Source organism: Hemitrygon akajei, chromosome 6 (assembly GCF_048418815.1).
Source record: "Hemitrygon akajei chromosome 6, sHemAka1.3, whole genome shotgun sequence".
Taxonomy (NCBI): Eukaryota; Metazoa; Chordata; class Chondrichthyes; order Myliobatiformes; family Dasyatidae; genus Hemitrygon; species Hemitrygon akajei.
The window spans coordinates 5,207,869-5,223,800 of NC_133129.1; positions in this window are offsets into that span (position 1 = coordinate 5,207,869).

Sequence of the window (15,932 nt, forward strand, 5' to 3'; positions counted from 1 at the left end):
CAGGATGGAGGGACGGGAGCATCAGGACCAGGACTGATGGACTGGGTAACAGCTTCCTCCCTCAGTCTTGTCATAGGTGGGCATTGGAAATGGACCCAAATGCAAGACACAGGCACTGAAGTACTAGGGAGAGGACTAGGTGTGTCAAGAAAGCAAGGGAATTGGGGAAGAAATGATGCTGGACAAGACACAGGCCCTGGACGAGGCTAGGATACAGGGCCTGGGCTAGGAAAGCAGGACCTGGACGAGGAATTAGGAATTGGGAACCTGGACAAGGACTCCGAGCCAGAGACCAGACAGGGACCCGGAACTTGGGTCTTGACTCGAGCTCGGACTCCAGATCGAGGCGAGGGCAAGACGTGGCAAGGCAACAGGACTGGACGAGAACATGAAACTCAGACTTGGACTTGGGAGACTGGAACGCAGAACACAGAGCAGGGACCCTTCCTTGGGAACAGGACATAGGGCCAGGACTCATACACAGAACAGAGCCAGGACCCTTCCTTGGGAACAGGACATAGGGCCAGGACTCATACACAGAACAGAGCCAGGACCCCTCCTTGGGAACAGGACATAGGGCCAGGACTCATACACAGAACAGAGCCAGGACCCCTCCTTGGGAACAGGACATAGGGCCGGGATTCATACACAGAAAGCTGCACTCGACAAGACAGTTCCCAATGCTAGGTAGCGCCAAACAGCCAGACCTACCTAGCGAAGGCGTGGACATAAAGAGACAGTTCCAAACAACAAAAGACAGTTCCTTATCTGAACGCAGCAAGGCTCCAGTCTTGCTCTGGCAGTAGAACTGGACGGTGAGGATACTGGCGAAGGGTAGCAGGCGAGGCTTCAGGCAAAGGGTAGCAGGCGAGGCTCCAGGCGAAGGGTAGCAGGCGAGGCTTCAGGCGAAGGGTAGCAGGCGAGGCTTCAGGCGAAGGGTAGTAGGTGAGGCTCCAGGCGAAGGGTAGCAGGCGAGGCTTCAGGCGAAGGGTAGCAGGCGAGGCTCCAGGCGAAGGGTAGCAGGCGAGGCTCCAGGCGAAGGGTAGCAGGCGAGGCTTCAGGCGAAGGGTAGCAGGTGAGGCTTCAGGCGAAGGGTAGTAGGTGAGGCTCCAGGCGAAGGGTAGCAGGTGAGGCTCCAGGCGAAGGGTAGCAGGCGAGGCTTCAGGCGAAGGGTAGCAGGCGAGGCTTCAGGCGAAGGGTAGTAGGTGAGGCTCCAGGCGAAGGGTAGCAGGCGAGGCTTCAGGCGAAGGGTAGCAGGCGAGGCTCCAGGCGAAGGGTAGCAGGTGAGGCTTCAGGCGAAGGGTAGCAGGCGAGGCTTCAGGCGAAGGGTAGCAGGCGAGGCTCCAGGCGAAGGGTAGCAGGTGAGGCTCCAGGCGAAGGGTAGCAGGCGAGGCTCCAGGCGAAGGGTAGCAGGCGAGGCTCCAGGCAAAGGGTAGCAGGTGAGGCTTCAGGCAAAGGGATACAGAAAGAAGGGGAAGGGAAGGGAACAGTCCAACCTCAGGATAACAGCAAAGCCAGCCTGTCTTACCCCACAGAGGCAAAGGCGGGATACTGACAAGACGAACCAGCCCCTACACTTGAACCCAGGGCCCCTTATATTCCCAGCCCCAAGACCAGCATCAGGTGCCTATGATTAAGCCCAGCTGAAACAAGGGACAGCTGGAAGACCTGGAGTCCGGAGAACAGGGACCGGACCGTGATCCGGAACGCAGACTTCACAGACTGGACCATGACAAGACTGTGAGGCTAATGAACACTCTGCCTCCACCGAGGTCTCATCACTACCATGGGGAGCAGTTTGCCATGCACTACATGAATTTTGAATTACATTTTATTAACTTGTGGGAATATTTTGTTTTATGAGCTGTGTTGTGTGGTGCAGAGGAACTGTTTCATTTGGTTGTAGATATGTACAGTCAGATGGCAATAAACGTGAACTTGACTTGAATCTCCTCTACACCCTCTCCGGTGTCATAGTTACTGTACTGAAAGTGTTCAACAGCCTGAGCTGGTGTGTTTAAGAATGAATTCTACAGTGTACCCTGCTTTATAGAAAGAAAGGACAGCGAGCTGTTTACTGTTTACCTGTGCTGTGCACTGCATACATTTTTGTTGTTATATTTTGTTAATGTATTTGCGGTAATCCTTTGTTTTATGAGTTGTGTGCCGTGTTGTGCAGGTGCAGTGAGGTCTGGAGGAACATTGTCCTGTTTGGTTGTATATGTAAACAGTCATAACAATGAACTTGAACTATTAACCCACCTGCCCTACTCATCATTGGATTGTGGGAGGAAACCAGAGCACTTGGAGGAAATCCATGTGGTCACGGGCAGAATGTACCACACACACACACACACACACACACACACACACACACACACACACACACACACACACACACACACACACACACACACACACAACGCCCCCCCCCCCCCGGGGTCTCTGAGGATATGAGGATATCAGGCAGCTGTGTGTCATTGCTCCAGAGTGAACTCAGCAAGCAAATCGGGAATGGGTGTGCAGCCCGGGGAATGGATTTCTGGTAATGAAAAAACAGCGAAAAAACCCAAAATTGGCCTTCAACATCAAATATTTGATGTGCTTTTCGGAAAAGCTTTTGTTCTGTAAATGATATCGGGTTTCTGTTCCTGTTGGCAGTCCTATCCTGAGGGGTTAGTGTGGGAAATAGGAGAAATATTGGCTTCTGGCCCAAACTTCAACAATAGTTACTTGGATCAATGCTCCATGTTCTATGCATGCTCAGAGGGTGAATTTAGACCCCCTGGTGGGGTGGGTACATAGGGCTCACATCTCTTGAGCTTTTTACACTCCACGGCTTCAGGGTCTTCTGATACCCCTTAAAATGGCTTGTAGGATTTTCAACACATTGCATCCAGCGAGCTATGTTGGAAACTCCCTGCCATAAAACATGACATGTGAGGGCAGATATATAAAGCTCTCAGCTTAACGCTGTTTACCACATTCACATTAATTTATTTGTTCATCGACTTGGGAAAAAGACAGTGAAATGTCTCGCTTGCCACCACGCGCTCCGGCACCAACACGGTGTGTCCACCATGTTCAGGAGAGCTGCACAAGCAACAACAACGGCAAATCAACACGATGTCCCGTTTAATTAGATTAGACTGCTCAATTGATATTCTCTTTGCAGTTTAACAAAAATTATCTGCTTGTATTTTAAGGTAATTCTTATATGTATAACAGTTTGGATCATAAGACTCAGGAGCATAATTAGGCCATTCATCCCATCGCCATTCCATCATGGCTGATTTGTTGTCCCTCTCAACCCCATTCTCCTGCATTCACCCTGTAACCTTTGATTATTCAAGAGTCTATCAACCTTCATTTTAAATATACCCAATGGCTTCACCTGCACAGCCATCCATGGCAATGAATTCCACAGATTCACCACCCTGTGGCTAAAGAAATTTATCCTCATCCTTTTTTTAAATAGACACCCCTCGATTCTGAGGTTGTATCCTCTGGTTCTCGACTCCCCCGCTATGAGAAACATCCTCGCCACATCCTCTGTATTGTTACGAAGGATGAACAACTCTGATGGGCAGAAGGGTGCAGAGTGGCCCATGCCCCCCCCCCCTTTTGGAGAATCGCAAATCACTACAATTTCGATGCTGCTAACAAGGAAGTAAGAGAGACAAAAGGAAATCTGCCAGGGCAGTTGTTATTGATAACAACTCATGAAAGTTAATGAGAGAGACACAGCTAAGAGGTACCCCATGGTGGAACGGCTCCTACTAACAAAAGAGGAGTGGAACCATTGATTACTGCTATTGTCTTTTGGAGAAGGATTGTTAACTTGGTACTGTTCTATTCACTGAAACCCCTCAGGGGGCAACCAGAGTGGGCTGGTTACATCATCCCAACCTGATTGACACCTGAGACCCCGTGAGTGGGGATAAAAGTGAGGTCTGGGGTAACACCCCTCAGATGCACCAGGAGAAACACTAGTGAGCATCAGAAACCCACGAGACAGGGTGGGAGATCGGAGACCGAATGAAGGATCGGTAAATTCTAACTCACAGTGTTTTATAGCGAGACCAGTGGGGGCTTGTGTGTGTGTCCACCCTTGCCTGGGTGACGAGTCCACCACGGAAGAACGGTCTAGCTAAAGGACGGCGGGGTCATACCTGAATGGCCACAACAACAACGCATCAACGGATCAAAATCGTAAAGGAAGGTTGGCAAGACAATAGCTGTTACTGCTTACACGTTCTCTCTCTCTCTCTCTCTCTCTCTCTCTCTCTCTCTCTCTCTCCAACAAATGAAACACAGCAACCAACAACTACCGCAGCCTGCATGAACTGAACTGAACTTTATATTTCCATCTGACAATTCATTATCCCCTAGACAACAATAGAGCTTATTTCTTATTAATTATTATTATACCCGCACTTTTAGATTTAGTATTGCTGACGTATATTATCTGTATATTTGCATTGATATTATTTTTGTATATTTTTACTAATAAATACTGTTGAAAATAGTATCACCAGACTCCAACGGACACTTCTATCTTTGCTGGTAAGACACCCAGTTACGGGGTACATAACAATTGGGGGCTCATCTGGGATTTGATATCAAATTGGAGGGCCAGTAAATTGGGCTATAAGTCCAGATTTTGATCTGGTTGCATGGGTAACCAGACGGGAAACCAGCAAAGATGGATGTAGACAAATTTACACAAAACCCGACTTTGAAGGCGCTAGAGGATGCCACAAAGTCGGACTTGGTAAATATTGCGAAAGGATTAAATCTCACAGAGGTAAAGTCATCAATGAAAAAGTGGGAGATGCAGAGGGCCATAGCTCAGTATTATATTGAGAAGGATGTGTTTTCGACTGAGGTATTGGAACATATCCCTGAAAAGGTACCAGCTATTGGGACGGTTCAGGTAGAGTTGGAAAAATTGAGGCTGGACACGGAAGAGAAGAAAAGGGAGCATGAATTTAGGTTAAAACAGCTGGAAGCAGAGGAAAGGGAGAAGGAAAGAGCTGAAAAACAGAGGGAGTATGAGGAGAAGGAGAAACAGAGGCAGCATGAGCTGGAAATGGAGAAGTTAAAGCAAGAGAGAAGAGTCCCGGGGCAGACCGAGAGGAGAGGTTTAATGTTAGTAGGGAGTTTAGGTTAGTACCTCCGTTCGAGGAGACAGATGTTGATAGTTATTTCTTGCATTTTGAAAAGGTGGCAGTGAGTCAGAAGTGGCCCAGAGATCAGTGGGTGGCATTGTTACAAAGTGTGTTAAAAGGAAAGGCACAACGGGCATATGCGGCGTTGTCTGTGGAGAAGTCTGAGAATTATGAAGAAGTAAAACAGGCCATTCTTCGGACCTATGAGTTAATCCCTGAAGCATATAGACAAAAGTTCAGAGATTTAAAGAAAGTGTGGAATCAGACGTATGCAGAGTTTGCCTATGAGAAGGGTGTGCTCCTGGATCGCTGGTGTGCAGCAGTAAAGGTGGAGGAGGATTTCCGGCGTTTCAGAGAGTTAATTCTGATTGAGGAATTTAAAGGTTGTGTTTCGGATGATATCCGGACGTATTTGAACGAGAAGTCGAATAAGTCTATATCAGAATTTGCCAGGTTCGCAGATGAATATGCCCTAACCCACAAGACAAAGTTTTCCTCAAATAAGAGTTACCAGAAAGACCGTAGGGATGGTAGAGAAAGCCCGCCGGCTGAGGCAGAAATTCAGCCGGGAGCTAGTGGTAAAGGTAAGGAGGAAGAAAGGCAAGACGGCAGGAGAGGTCCTGGCTTGACCTGTTTTAATTGTGGGAAGGTTGGTCATATTGCATCTAAGTGCTTTGCTCCGAAGAAGGAGACAGGAAAAGGGAAAGCAGCAGTCCCTACAGGGTGTATTGAGTCAATCAGCAAATCGATGAGAAAGGCCAAGGTAGATAAAATATGAGTGGGGTGTGAGAAATTTATTTCGGAAGGGACCGTGTCTGTGAAAGAGGGAGAAACCCCAGTTCCAGTGAGGATCTGGAGAGATACTGGAGCTGATCAGTCATTGATTCTAAGTAAGGTACTAGATTTTGGTCCTGAGACTGGAGAGGTAGTTTTGAGAGGCATAGGAAAGGGACAGAAACTGTACCTTTGCATGGGATCATTATAAATTGTGATCTGGTATCTGGACCAGTTGAAATAGGGGTGCGGTCAGAATTACCGAGAGACGGCGTGGACGTCCTTCTTGGTAATGATTTAGCAGGTGGTGACGTGTGTTCAGCCGTGAAGCTGATGAGCCAGCCTGTAAGTGTTGAGGACCCGCCCCTAGGTTCCAAGATCTATCCCGCATGCGCGATCACTCGCAGCATGTTGAGAAAAAGACCAGTTTAAATCAGTCCAGTGTCGATTTGGCTGAGACGTTTTTACCGACCCTGTACCAAGAGGGGTTAGGGGATGGTAAAACGGAGAATAGGGAGGTGAAAGAGAGTAAAGGAGAGGAGGCAGACCTACCCTTAGCCAAGAGGGAATTTATAGAGGCACAGAGTAAAGATGAGAAACAGATAAGGCAGTTAGAAGGTCCAGGGTTGGACATGGATGATCTGTCTGGCTTGACGGAACTGTTTGAGGAAGTTGAAAAATTGAAATGTGTTCCCGATAATGATATAAGGGCAGTCTTAGATGAAAAGGATGCCGTTACCTTGAAGGAGTCTGCTGGGTTAGCAGATGAAATTGTTTTAACCTGCAGGGTTGAGTTTACTCCGGATGGGAGTTGCCAGAGAGTAACTGGGAGGATCAGGGGAACTTAGAATTTGAAAAAGGGACTGGTATGGAAAGCCTGGAAGAGGTAGATGTCCCGTTTGAGTGTGTTCAAGATGTGGATGCACATGGTACTGAACCTAGTAATGAAACTCAGGAAAAGTCTGAGGTATCTGATTTAGTTGAAAAGGAATGCAGTCCTTTTAGGTCAGATGGACTTGGTTCAGTGAAGAAAGGGTTAACCTTGGTACCAGTGGGAAGTGAGAATTCTCAGTTGTTTGTGTTAGAAGGTGTGTTAAAAGTTAGTGAGGAGATGAAAGGTGGTGAGGTGAATATTATTATTGAAGGAGAGGGAAAAGTGTAGTTCCTGAATTGAATAAAGAAAATTTAAAGTCTGGATTGGTTTCAGAAGCAGTTACCAGGCTAAAGGAACAATGGCTTGTTAACACGGTGTCTGTGAATCAATTACAGTTTGATTTGGAATTTAAAGGTAAACAACTTGTAGATGTTAAACTGAAAACTAATAGAATGAAGGGTCCTGAAGATAAAACTAATGACTTGCTTAAAAATAAAGAATTGTGTGGAAGTTCAGAAGATGGGCTAAGTTTGGAAAACATTGTTGATAAAAATAACTCCTATGAAAGGAGTATGTGAAAGCCTATTCCATACTGGTGAGCAAGCTAACCACGTGAGAGTTAAATGGAAAAGAGGCAAAGGTTGACAAAATGCCACTTTAAATAACAGGATCTGATATCGAGGGATTTCGACAAAGCATGTAAATAATAAAGACAACACCATGGAAGATTGACTGTTGAGTTTAAAAGTAAAATAAAGATTAGTATTTGCATAAACTTTTGTAATGTACTACAGAATAATCACACTTGTATTGGTTCACATTTTGTAATATACACTTAAGCTAAGATCACAACTCTTTAGTTTTGTTTTGCTGAAGAAAAGGAATAAAAATAGGTGGTTATTAAATTGGAGTCTGATGCTACAGGAATTTATTAAGATACAACATATTAAAGGAAGTGATAATGTACTCGCTGACTGCTTATCTAGATGTTGAATGTATATCTGTATTGCTCTGTAGTTAAAAAACTCTTCTGTATTTTGTTAGATTCTGTAATTCTGTAAGACTCTGTATTAGTTAATTTTCCCCTTTGGTGAAAATTCCTAGAAGGGTGGGGGTGTTACAAAGGATGAACAACTCTGATGGGCAGAAGGGTGCAGAGTGGCCCATGCCCCCCCCCCTTTTTGGAGAATCGCAAATCGCTACTATTTCGATGCTGCTAACAAGGAAGTAAGAGAGACAAAAGGAAATCTGCCAGGGCAGTTGTTATTGATAACAACTCATGAAAGTTAATGAGAGAGACACAGCTAAGAGGTACCCCATGGTGGAACGGCTCCTACTAACAAAAGAGGAGTGGAACCATTGATTACTGCTATTGTCTTTTGGAGAAGGATTGTTTACTTGGTACTGTTCTATTCATTGAAACCCCTCAGGGGGCAACCAGAGTGGGCTGGTTTGATGGGTTACATCATCCCAACCTGATTGACACCTGAGACCCCGTGAGTGGGGATAAAAGTGAGGTCTGGGGTAACACCCCTCAGACGCACCAGGAGAAACACTAGTGAGCATCAGAAACCCACGAGACAGGGTGGGAGATCAGAGACCGAATGAAGGATCAGTAAATTCTAACTCACAGTGTTTTATAGCGAGACCGGTGGGGGATTGTGTGTGTGTCCACCCTTGCCTGGGTGACGAGTCCACCACGGAAGAACGGTCTAGCTAAAGGATGGCGGGGTCATACCTGAATGGCCACAACAACAACGCATCGACGGATCAAAATCGTAAAGGAAGGTTGGCAAGACAATAGCTGTTACTGCTTACACGTTCTCTCTCTCTCTCTCTCTCTCTCTCTCTCTCTCTCTCTCTCTCTCCAACAATTGAAACACAGCGACCAACAACTACCGCGGCCTGCATGAACTGAACTGAACTTTATATTTCCATCTGACAATTCATTATCCCCTAGACAACGATAGAGCTTATTTCTTATTGATTATTATTATACCTGCACTTTTAGGTTTAGTATTGCTGACGTATATTATCTGTATATTTGCATTGATATTATTTTTGTGTATTTTTACTATTAAATACCGTTGAAAATAGTATCACCAGACTCCAACGGACACTTCTATCTTTGCTGGTAAGACACCCAGTTACGGGGTGTGTAACAGTATTCAGACTTTTTAATATTCAATATATTTCAATGAGATTCCCCCCTCATTTGAACTTCACTGAGAAGAGGCCCAGAACCTTCTCATACGGTAGCCCTTTCATTCATCAGATCAGTCTCGTGAACCTCCTCCAGATCCTCTCCAATGCCAGCACATCTCTTCTCAGATAAAGGGGACCAAACCTGCTCACAAGTGCAGTCTGACCAATGGTTTATAAAGCCTCAGTATTACGTTCTTGCTTTTATATCCTCGTCCTCTCGAGATGAATGCTAACATTATATTTACCTTCCACACCACTGATTCAATCTGCAAGTTTCCTTTAGGGAATCCTGCACGAGGACTTTCAAGCCTCTTTGTACCTCTGATTTTTGAATTTTCTCCCCATTTAGAAAATAGTCCACACTTCTGCCAAAGTGCATAACCATACCCTTCCCTACATTATATTCCATCTGGTTCTTCTTTTCCCATTCGTCCAATCTGTCCAGACTCCTTGCTTCCTCAACACTACCTGCCCCTCCAAACTTCTTTGTATCATCTACAAATGGCCACAAGGTCATCGATTTTCCAGTCCTCCAGAACCATTCCAGAATCCAGTGATTCCTGAAAGATCATTACTAATGCTTCCACAATCTCTTCTGCTACTGTACCTCTTTCAGAACACTGGGTGTAATCCTTCTGGACCAGGTGACTTATCTACCTTCAGACTTTTCAGCTTTTTTTATCTTGGTTTCCTCTAACACTGTCTGTTTCAACTATCCTTTCAACTCTTAATAAAATAATAGTGAAGAAACACACACACACACACACACACACACACACACGCACGCACAAGCACGTACACGCGCACACACAGGCACGCACACACACACGCACACGCGCACACACACGCACGCACACACATGCACACGCGCACACACACACACACGCACGCACACGCGCACTCACACACACGCACACGCACACACACGCGCACACACACGCACACACACGGATGCACACGCGCGCGCACCCGCACACACATGGATGCACACGCGCGCGCACCCACACGCACGCGCACACACACGCACGCACACACACACACACACACACACGCACACGCGCACACACACGCACACAGGGCCTGATTGTTGAGGTGGTGTGGGTCCTGAGGCTCCTGTACCTCCTTCCCAATGGCAGCAGCGAGAAGAGAGCATTTTTATTTAGAAATGCAGCTTGTCACAGGCCCAGTGACCCTGTGCTGCCCAATTCCATGCAGGTGACTGGAGGGTTGCAGATGTTGTTCCCTTATTCAAGAAAGGGAGTAGAGATAGCCCAGAAAATTATAGGTCAGTAAGTCTTACTTCAGTGGTTGGTAATTTGATGGAGAGGATCCTGAGAGACAGGATTTATGAACATTTGGAGAGGCATAATATGATTAGGAATAATCAGCATGGTTTTGTCAAGGGCAGATCGTGCCTTACGAGCCTGATTGAATTTCTTAAGGCTGTGACTAAACACATTGATGAAGGTAGACCCGTAGATGTAGCGTATATGGATTTTAGGGGGGCATTTGATAAGATACCCCATACAAGGCTTTTTGAGAAAGTAAGGAGGCATGGGATCCAAGGGGACATTGCTTTGTGGATCCAGAACTGACTTGCCCACAGAAGACAAAGAGTGGTTGTAGACGGGTCATATTCTGCATGGAGGTCGGTCACCAGTGGTGTGCCTCAGGGATCTGTTCTAGGATCCCTACTCGTTATGATCTTTATAAATGACCTGGATGAGGAAGTGGAGGGATGGGTTAGTAAGTTTGCTGCTGACACAAAGGTTGGAGGTGTTGTGGATGGTGTGGAGGGCTGTCAGAGGTTACAGCGGGACATCGATAGGATGCAAAACTGGGCTGAAAAGTAGCAGATGGAGTTCAGCCCAGATAAGTGTGAGGTGGTTCATTTTGGTAGGTCAAATATGATGGCAGAATATAGTATTTATGGTAAGACTCTTGGCTGTGTGGAGGATCAGAGGAATCTTGGGGTCCGAGTCCATAGGACGCTCAAAACAGCTGCGCAGGTTGACTCTGTGGTTAAGAAGGTGTACGATGTATTGGCCTTCATCAATCGTGGAATTGAATTTCTATTCAATTTCTATGTAACTGTATGCCTTTAGTCTTTTGGAGGAAACACAGTCACGGGGAGAATGTACAAAGTCCTTACAGACAGCAGCAGCAACTAAACCTGGATAACTGGAGGCGTAATAGTGTTAGGCTAACTGCCACATATCGTAGCTGAGTCTACAATCCTCAGCAGCTTTTTTCAATCCTGTACGTTAATTCGTCCATGCCAGACAATGATGCAGTGGCTCAGAATGCTCTCCGTGGTACATCTGCAGGAATTTACACGTCTTTGGTGACTTAACAAGTCTCTTCACAGTCAACGGACAGCATCTGGGAAAGGACTTTTCAGGCCGAGACCTTTCTTCAGGAGGGTCTTCATAGAGGCTGTCTGGCCTGCTCAATTCCTTCAGCAGTTTGTGTGTGTTGCTTTGGATTTCCAGCATCTGCAGATTTTTAAACGCAAACACGAGGAAATCTGCAGATGCTGGAAATACAAGCAATACACACAAAATGTGACAAAGGATCTCGGCCCAAAACGTCGACTGTACTTCTTTCTATAGATGCTGCCTGGCCTGCTGCATTCCACCAGCATTTTGTGTGTGTTATGTGCAGATTTTCTCTTGTTTCAGACCCTTCCTCACTATTTTGCTCTTTTTTTTGCACTATTTGATTATATTTTAATATATTTGTTATTGTACCTTGGTATTTTTATGTATTGCTCTGTACTGCTGCCACAAAACAACACATTTCACCACCTATGTCAGTGAAAAGGAAGCTGATTCTGATTTACTTCCCCCCAGCATCCCCTGTTTGTCTGAAAACAACCTCCGTCTTCTGCTCATTCTCGTAGCCGCAATGTTCCAGATTTGGTGACAGCCTTGTAAATCCCCTCTGCAGCCAGTCCAGAGTAAACACCTCATTCCTGTAACGTGTGACCAGATCTTTACATGGTGCTGAGACAGTGGTCTGCTCAGTGTTGTAAACAGCTCCAGTGTAAACTCCCTGCGCCTGCTTTCTAACAAACAAACACATTGTGTGAAACACATTAATCTAATCATGTTTTATTTATTTAAAGATACTGTACGGTAACAGGCCCTTCCGGCCCAACGAGCCCGCACCACCCAATTACACCCATTAACAATAGACAATAGGTGCAGAAGTAGACCATTCGGCCCTTCGAGCCTGCACCGCCATTTTGAGATCATGGCTGATCATCTACTATCAATACCCGATTCCTACCTTGTCCCCATATCCCTTGATTCCCCTATCCATAAGATACCTATCTAGCTCCTTCTTGAAAGCAAACCTACCAACCCAAACGCCTTTGGACGGTGGGAGGGAAACGGAGCATCTGGAGGAAACCCATGCGGTCACGGGGAGAACGGACAAACTCCTTACAGACTGCGGCAAGAATTGAAACCTAGTGTCTGCCACTGTATTAGTGTTATGCTAACGACTACACCATCATGACACCCTTATTGACCTACTCTGTCATCATAAAGAACCTGTGGAGTTACACTCAGAGGACTCTCTATTGCTCTATCCCTCTCAGTACCTTGGGTCCCAATATCTGGATCCCTGAGATTGGCTGCGCAGGTTGATAGGGTGGTAAGGAAGGTATATGGCATCATTGCCTTGATTATTTGAGGCATTGAATTGAAGATCTGGAAAGTTATCTAGAGATGATATGGAGATCTGTCTGTTGCCCATGCAGTGGGACACCCCTCTCCATGCTGACAACAGGTCCAAAGTAACGACGAAAGTCGATACAGTTTGGTGCCAGCAGCATCGCAGGAGTTGCCGTGCCGGTGCTGGGTACAGCAGTCAGCCGCCTTCGGGACTCCGACTCCGGATTTTCCCTCGAGGTTTGCTCCCAAAGCCTTTCCCGTGAGTGCGTATAGTCGCAGGGCAGCGGAGGTTTGAAATCGGAGAATTCCCTCACCTAAATGAGCTACCATCTGTGGTTAACAACCCCCATCTGCCCGGAGCAACTGGTTTTAAGGCGCCAGTGGCCTGCCCTTGCCCCTTCTCCTGTCAGTGAGAACAGCTCCGCTGGGCATAAGAACTATGCCACACGTGAAGGACAGGAGTTGGACTTGGTTGTCAGAGGCTGTTTGAGACGCACGCCATGAAGAGCATTTGTTTAGCAGTGGGAGCTCGTCCCCACCACCACCCTTCGGCTACGACTACCCTTGGAGCACTGAGGTAGAACAAGGTAAAACACCAGCAATGCAGAATAGAGAATGCAGATGACAACAAACAGACACAAAGTCCTGGAGGAACTCAGCAGGTCAGGCAGCATCTATGGAGAGGAATGAACAGTCGATATTTCAGGCTGAGACTCTTCATCCATGACCCCTCATGTGATGATAAACTTGACCTTGACTTTGACCTTGACCTGCTCAACCTCTCTCCATAAATCAATCCTTCATCCTGGCAATATCCTCGTAAACCTCTGCACCCTCTCCAGTTTAACAGCATCTTCCCCACAGCAGGGTGACCAAAAGTGGCCTCAGTTACTCAGACCTGCCCTTCCTTTCACAGATTCATGCTGATGAACCCTTGCCTTGCTTATTAAATGCTTACACTGTCCTTTGGAACTGGAGCCAGTAATTTCATCACTGCTAGTGAAATCGCCTGGTGGTTTCTCTCTCCTCTGTCCCTCTGCCACCACTCGTGCCATGAGGGAAGTGTGAGAAACAGTGGTAGGAGTTTCTGCGGTTTCCTTCCTGGTTTGTTTTTTCAGACCACAAGACATAAGAGCTGAACTAGGCCATTCTGTCCACCAAGTCTGCCATTCCATCATGGCTGATTTATTTTCCATCTCAACCCCATTCTCCTGCCTTCTCCCCATAACCTTTGACACTCTGACTAATCAAAACCCATCAACCTCCACTTTAAATCTACCTAATTACTTTGTCTTCATAGCTGACTGAGGCAATGACTTCACAGATTTACCATCTTCTGGCCAAAGAAATTCCTTCTCCTTCCAGTTCTAAAGGGATGTCCCTCTATTCTGAGGCTGTCTCTTCTGGTCCTAGACTTCCCCACATCAGGAAACATCCTCTCCACATCCACTTCCAATATTCGATAGATTTCAATGAGATCCCCCTCGTTCTACTAAACTCCAGCAGGTACAGGTCCGGAGCCATCAAGTGTTCCTTATACATTAACCCCTTCATTCCCAGGATACTTCTTGTGAATCTCCTCTGAACCCTCTCCGATGCCAGCCCACAATAGAGCGCTAAATTAGTGTAGCAGTTATCGTGACACTATTACAGCTCCGGATGTCGGAGTCCAGAGTTCAATTCTGCTGTCTTCTGTAAGAAAGTTTGTATGTTCATCGTGTGAGCATGTGCGTTTCCTCCAGGTGCTCTGGTTTCTTCCCACCGTGCAAAGACGTGCTGGTTAATCGGTAAATTGGTCATTGTAACTAGGCTAGAATTAAATCGGTGGGTTGCTGGGTGACACGGCTCGTTGAACCAGAAAGGCCTGTTCCATGCTGAATTCCTAAATAAATAAAGTTCCTGTCTTAGCTAAAGGGGCCCAAAACTCCAAGTGACCAGTGCCTTATAAAGCCTCAGCATCCCATCCTTGCTTTTATATTCTAGTCTTCTTGAAATGAATGTTAATCTCGCACTCTATCTCGTCATGGGCCCCTGTCCCTTACTTGTTTGCCTGCACTGCACTCTCTCCATTGCTGCAAGACTGTATTCTACATACAGTCGTCTTTTCACACTCCCGAGTAACCTGAAGCTGCTGACCGTCTCTACAGCAGGGATCGGTTCACCGCCTGACTGATTTATTACTCCTCTAAATCCCATTCTCCCAACTTCTTTGACTAATCAAGAATCCATCAACCTCCACTTTAAGTATACCCAATGACTTGGTCTCCACAGCCGTCTGTGGCAACGAATTCCATAAACTTTGGTAAGGAAATTCCTCCTCATCTCTGTTCGAAAGTGACGTTCCTCTACTCTGTGGCTGTGCCGTGAGGTTCTAGACTCACCCACTCTAGGAACCTCTCCTCACATCCTCTCCTCATCTACTCTGTCTAAGCCTTTTAATATTCAATAGACTTCGGTGAGATCCCCTCCCCTCATTCTTCTAAACTCCAGTGAGTACAGACCCAGAGCCATCAAACACTCCTCATACATTAACCCTTTCTTTCCTGGGATCTTAAGAATCAGAAAAAGAATCGGTTTAATATCACTGGCGTATGTCGTGAAATTTGTTCTGGAATTTTCATGAAACTCCGCAGGGCCCCCTTCAATGCCAGAACATATTTTCTCAGATATGGGGCCCAAATCTGCTCACAATCTTGCAATGCTTCCTGTATTCCAAGCAAAAGTTTCAGAAATTTCACCCTTGCTCCCATGTGGAAGACATTTATGCACATTCCACATCAGGGGTGTCAGTATTGATCCTGCAGAAATCCCCTGTCTGTCTGACCTTATTAACCCCCTCCTATCCATGTATCACAGAAGCTGGAGGATTAGAGTGACTCAATTCTTGTTGGTCAATAAATCCGAAAGAAAAAGGAAAACTTTATTTCCCATAGTAACACCTACAAAATGGTGGAGAAATAGAATCAGGTTTATTGCTGGTATGTTGTGAAATTTGTTATTTTGCAACAGCACATTGCAATACATAAATAATATAAATCAGGACTCTTGCAGAGAGTAGTGCAGACATCTGTAGTTGTGAACATGATGCAGGACATTTACAAAGACAACCCAAGTCACCCCAACCACAATCTATTCCAGCTGCTACCATCCGGGAAATGGTACCACAGCATAAAAGCCAGGACCAACAGACTCCAGGGCAGCTTCTTCCACCGGGTCATCAGACTGATG